The sequence below is a fragment of the Lepisosteus platostomus genome, chromosome 2, assembly GCF_059453375.1.
Source record: "Lepisosteus platostomus isolate fLepPlt1 chromosome 2, fLepPlt1.hap1, whole genome shotgun sequence".
Classification (NCBI taxonomy): Eukaryota; Metazoa; Chordata; class Actinopteri; order Semionotiformes; family Lepisosteidae; genus Lepisosteus; species Lepisosteus platostomus.
In genome coordinates, this window is record NC_142612.1 from 22,278,741 (window position 1) to 22,285,140 (window position 6,400).

The following is a 6,400-nucleotide window of genomic DNA, read 5'->3' on the forward strand; positions in this document are numbered from 1 at the left end:
ACATTTTAGAGAAGACCTTGGAAGATAAATGTATATCCTAGGTGTGCAACAAGTTGAGAAATTGACTTTAGAAGGATGACAATAAAACACGTCTGATGTTCTTTTTCCTGTTTTGGTTCTTCCTAATGTGTGTACTGAGTATCTGAAGAAATCTGAAGGGTCAGACAGTATGTCAAGGAGTTCAAGACCTGTACTGAATAGGCCTGTACTGTATATACAGTACTTTCCAACATAATTCAAGATATGGACATTGACCTTGGCTTCTATTTGGGGTACTGGGTGTAATATTAATTTCTTTTCAGTTTCAATGGGGTAGCTTGATTGGCATCCTGGGGTTTTTAGCTGAATATCACATGAGTTGGAAGTCTATTTTGTTTATTTTCACCACCCTTATCAGTAAAATAAAGCTTGCAGGCCATGAGATAATGTGTATTAGGGCTGGTCGATATGGTTTAAGATTTATATCACGGTATAATTTTAATTTTGGACGATAGCAATATATATCACAATGTAGAATTTTTTCTCATAATTTTAATAGAACATGCTGTAAAAGGAGTACAAGACCTGGATAGTAAGTTTTTTTTATTGCCTGGAGTTAATTATTAGGTTATTATTAACTGTTGGTTAGCTCTCTCAATGGATTGGATGAGCACCATGTCCTTACACGAGTACACAGTTATGGCGTGTGTAATGTTTTTCCGCCTCTGGCTTTTCTGGTCATAAGGACAACAACTAGTTAATGACTCAGGCAGCAATGTCTGCGTTGTGGCCTTTCATTTTACACTGACACTAGAACTGCTTGATTCGGAGTGCATTCCTGTTCTTTCCTCATACTTACATATATGTTTCGTCTTTAGGTGATAGAAGAGGTTGCTTGTATTACCACCTCTGGCCCGACATTGTTAGCAGATAACTGTTTTCTGCTCCTGGTCCGACTTTTTAAATCCGAACCATTTCCAAACAACCGATGAAGCACCCTTCTTTTCAACAATTCCTGTCACGCTAACGCTGCCTTTCTCATTTTCTCCGCGAATTTGTGTTTGCAGATGGGCACACTAAACATGTGCGTTTGTTTTCACGGAAAAGGGAAGAGGACGTCCACGTGTTCTTATTAGCCACAATGACCTCAGATGCATCATAAACCGGACGTCTGAACCACTGAAAATCAATAATTCTGAACCCATCAGATTTCCAAATATCAGCAAGATGAAAATTTTCAGAATTATATAATTAGAGCTAAAATATGGCGGAATTTTAAACTACGACGGTTCAATAGGAAACATTTCCAAACCCCGTTTTGTGACAATGGTGGCACTGCAAGCAATGCAAACATCAAAGTCCATTCTCTACTGGTATAAACAGTATAGGCAAATCCATATCGTCGCACATACTTCTATACTTTCTGTATTAAAATTATTTCATTTGAATTGTTATGAAATTTCAATAAAGAATAAATTGAATATGGAATAAACATTCATAAGACTCTAAGCAAGTGGTTTATACTCCCAGTGTATGCAACTACTAGAGGTGCAAAATGCACATGCTGGGGTATGAGACATGCGTTTTAGAAGGTGGAATCATTAAAAGCACAAATTAAGCACAGGAATGTAAGTACAGGTAGTTTGTTTCATTCAACATAGGTATTGTTACAAATGGGGGGCTATGAAAATGAAGAAAATCAGAAATAAGATGAGTGGATAAATTGATACGTAAAATATATAATTGTAACCCCCAACTTGTCAATGATATTGCCAAGAAAGTAACAGAAAAGTTAGTACAATTTCAGGCACATGACTTCTTTGTTCTCTGGCACAATTGTGGTGAAATGAGCAATAATCTAGGCAAACTTAGTCAAACAAATATTTATTAACATTAAAGATATGTACACTAAACAACACACAACATAAACATACAACACAGAAGTCACACTATGTACAAATTTACCAATAAGGTGTCCCAGAGGCCTACATTCTTACCACCCAGAAAAACCCCTGACCACGTATACTACCAAGTACTCAAACTCTTACTGTATACAGATGCAGCCATTCAAAATGGGTGAGGTATTTCGCGGCATACCCCGGTGGGCGTGTCACAGTATCACGCGGTATCACGCATTTCACGTGTGTCACGTGACTAACTATCCGGCGTCGCCTTGTAAAACCGCCAGGGGGAGCTTAACCTCTCATGTACAGCATTTGAGCCTTTAATTTTGAACTGTGTATTACAGCATGTTAATCATCAGTCATTAAAATGTTGGTATATTTTATGAAAGCAAGATTGCTCAGTTGGACAAAAGTACACAACCTACCTTTATCAGAAATATTTATGCATCAAAGCCTTTACTGAAGATATTACTAATAGTATTAATAATGGATGACTTTGGACAAGCTGTATACTCAAAGTATAATTTCTTTAGCACATTTGTACAAGCACTTGGAATCTGTCCAAGCCATACTTTGTCAGGCATTTTGTTTTACTTCAACGGGGCATAAAAACTTCCTTGCTTTTAACAGGGCGTTTCATAATTTCTAGCTACGAAAATGATTTAAAATGCGACACCTATCATTCAACTAGAGCTTAAAATATCACAAGGAAAAATACACACCGGTATTCCATTTCTCCCTAAACATTGTAAGCTTCGAAGTCTTTAACTAAAGAGATACCGGAGTCAACAAACATACTTTTAGAATTTGATTAAAAGGGAATATAATATGGAATCGCGTATCTAAAGAATTTAATAACGGTATGATTATATCCGTGTACTGCGCAGGGCTGTGTAGGGCTGTTTCGCCTGCCTGGTCATGCGAGCTCTCTTGTAGCCTACTGGTCTAGGTGCGTGATTACCAACTGGCAGGTTGTGTGTTCGAATCCAGCTGGTGCTGGACTTTTATTTTAACAAACATTTCTTCGAAAAAATAGGTAAGCGATATTATGGGCAATCAATTGACTTTTATATTTCAAAATATCGCAACATGATCAATATTTGCGATATTTTGAACATATCTTCCCTTCTGACAGCGGTTCCTGCTTCTATTGTGTGTGTGTGTGCAACAGTAAATTTTTATAGAGAAATGGAGGCTGGACAGTATGCGTTACAATATAAACATTTATATTGATTTAAATCGTGTTCTGATTTAAATCGCAAACGCGTGTTTAATTATGTGTTTTTTAATCATGATCAGGCTAATGCATTTCTACATTTTCTGTATGAACCAGCTTAGAGGTTCATACAGAAAGACAGCTTGTGTTTAAATTGAGTGTAAGGTAATTTATGCTTCTAAAGTCATGGTCAGTATTGTTGTACTGTGCTGTACTGTGTCACATTATTTTATAGCGTTTTTATTGCGTTATTAAATCCGGTGGCGCTGTGTTAGTTTCCTGACTCACATTATTTAAACTACGACACTGATCATTCATCTCTAAATAAACTTTATTTTATATAGCGTTTTAAGCCAATAGGTAATTAGATTGCTCATAAACCTAATCACTTTTTCTACATAAACACAGCGTGGATGCTCTCTGAAAATGCTTTTCCTTTATTTTTAAAGTAGGCTCAGATTTCAACTATAGATCGTATTATTATTAACTTTCTTGGAAAAATGTATTTTATGTAAACCATGTTTGCTATTAATTCATTTAGGGCTAAAATACGTTCATTGTCTTCTAATCGAGTCGAGTTGACATTGGAAGCCTGCCACACCCGGACCGTTAAACCAACGCATTAGCACGTCAAAGCCCATTGAGCCAGTATTGGCTTTAGTATCCCCCCCTTCTCCCCTCAATTCAATTCAATTCAAGGTGTTTTATTTGCATGACAGATGGGTACAAGCAGTGTTGGGTACTGTATGTATATTGTAACGCTTACAGCAGACAGGCACTGTGTAGGAGCCGACGCACCAGAGCAGCGCCTGCAATTTTTATATTTATAACTTAGTTTTTAAAATTAGTCAAGCAATATGAAGCATCTCCTTTTACTTAGTGCCTGAGCATACTGCAACGCGTGTGAAGCCCATAAACGATATTAATTTTGGAACTTAAACATACAGTATATGGCTGGTCTCGGTACTTTAAAGAAAACATACACACCAGTATTCCATTTCTCCCTAAACATTTTAAGCATCGAAGTCTTTAACTAACGCGATACCGGAGTCAACAAGCATACTTTTAGAATTTGATTAAAAGGGAATATAATATGGAATCGCGTATCTCCAGAATTTAAAGACCAGACAATCGCAAACTCGTTTTCAATAAAATTATTTTATTCATTCAGCAGTTTGTGAGAGGGACATCCAGCAGGGAGAGACACACACACCGGTTTTCATTGACAACATTGTTTTTTTTTCAATTCTTCTTGTCTAACAGGAATGTTTTGTTTGTGGACAGACTGTTAGACAAGAGGAAAAGACCGCCTCCTCCTACGAAGCATTTCGTTGATCCGATCACGAATTCTTTTCCAGTCGTACGCAGCAAGGGTTGAGAATCTCCGATTCACCATCGTACTAATGGTTTCCCGGAGATTGCAAGGCAAGGCACTTTTGCCTCTGGACCCATCGAAATTTACAGACGTGGTCCACCCCCAGTAAATTTCAAAAGTCACAAGATTTCGAAACACGAGGGCGGCGTAGCGGTCGGCTCTTGCTTTCCCGTCTATGCCGATGCACTGCAAGTACAACCCCCCCTCCATCTCCTGGGTGATGGGTAGCAGTTGGACATCTGGGAGAATTATTCGTCCCACTGGCATCTGTGAATTCCGCTGTGCTTCCTGTGGGGAGATAGCCGGCGGGGACAGCTTTAACAGATTCCTGCGCGGTGGTGAACTGAGAGGCCGGGATGGAGTGTCCTGAGGCGGTGTGTGCTCTGCGGGGGGCAGAGCTTCCGCCAGGCATTGCAGCCTGCGCGGCGGGGAGAGGCACTTTTCGGGAGACAGCTGCTCAACTGTTTGACTGCTGGAACTCTAGCCTCCCAATCCTCCCCAGTAATGCATCGTAATGCTCCCGCTGCTGCCGAAATGTCTCCATACAGGTGCTGCTTCTACAGGTTGGCACCCTGGCCAGTGGCCGAGAGCAGAGACCCACGGCCTGTGGCAAAATAATATAATTCATGTTAGAAATAAAGTCACACAGTAGTATTCATCAGTCGCGGAACAGAAGTCAAAATAAACTTTTCTTTTTTTCCGTCTTACCGCTTTCTTTTTTACTGTCCTGGTGGTAGATCGTTTCGCCCGTGCGGTGTTTTCTTGAAGAACAGGCTACGAAGAAATAATTATAATTGAATTTAAAATTCAAAACGGCAATAATACCTTGTAATATGCGCTGTAATCGCATATTTCAGATGAAGTCTGCTGTATTTGCTTACCCTTCGCTCTTTGGAAGCTGGGGTGGCAGAAGCACCCCGTCTCTTCCCGTAAAACGCCTTGGTCTCCATACTGTACTATAGTCACTGTAGTGCAGGTTCGCAGTTTTTTTTTTGTGATGGGAGCTCACCCAATCCCTTGGTGTCTTTTATGCGTCACACATACTGTATTTCAGCGCCATATATTTCATGGATATTATGGAATATAATATAATGGATGGATATCTTAGTTATCTTTCTAGTTCACAGGTTTGCATGCATAATTTAATTTTGAAAGCCACTGAGACATCAGGTACTACTGTTGTATTTATGAAAAAGAAACAAAACAAAAAACATACTAACAACTGTGCCATCCTACTCCTTAGTTAATACATTTTATTATTCATAAACAGTTAACATTGTTAGCAAAATATTTTGAATTATATTTAACCCTATTTTTTCTTTAGTTTTGTATTTAACTTATTATATGATAGTCAGACTTAATGTATATTTGAACAATGAAAATATATTTTTACAAGATTTTACATTAAGCACTTAAAATTAATATGGTTAATAATAGTAAACTGTAACATGCTGTAACAAGATCGGTTAAACTGCGAAGAAAATGCTTTCAGAGAAAATGTTTCAACCAAACCTGTTCCCACACACCCCGCCCCCACTACCATTAGAATATACACAAACATTTTAGCGTTTCATTCTGAGCAGAAGACCCTCACACCTGAAGAGTGCTGGCTGTGACGAATTAAACCGGTTTTACAGGTTTCAATCACAGAACATGTGACATGGGACTCAGTAAACTACAGTAACACCGTATTTGATAACGCTTTAAAAACGCTATAAAATAATGTGACTTGGCACAGAACAAGTTTACAGCACAGTACAAAGATAAATGCTGACCATGACTTTAGAAGCATAAATTGCCTTACACTCAATTTAAACACAAGCTGTCTTTAGCCCTCTAAGCTGGTTCATACAGAAATGTAGAGATCTAGGCTGAGAACACACAGCTTCATTAGCGAATACATATGCAGGACATCTAGAGAAGACG

At 38.6% G+C, this 6,400-nt stretch overlaps 1 long non-coding RNA gene across 1 annotated transcript; it reads right to left on the minus strand.

Annotated features, from left to right (window-relative positions):
* Window positions 1–4,831: 4,831 nt before the first annotated feature.
* On the minus strand, window positions 4,832–5,438 carry LOC148676129 (uncharacterized). Its single transcript, XR_015940868.1, has 3 exons — window positions 5,356–5,438; window positions 5,183–5,248; window positions 4,832–5,078 (listed from the first exon to the last, which is right to left on the minus strand). It is a non-coding gene; the product is annotated as an uncharacterized LOC148676129 (long non-coding RNA).
* Between the last annotated feature and the right edge of the window lie 962 nt (window positions 5,439–6,400).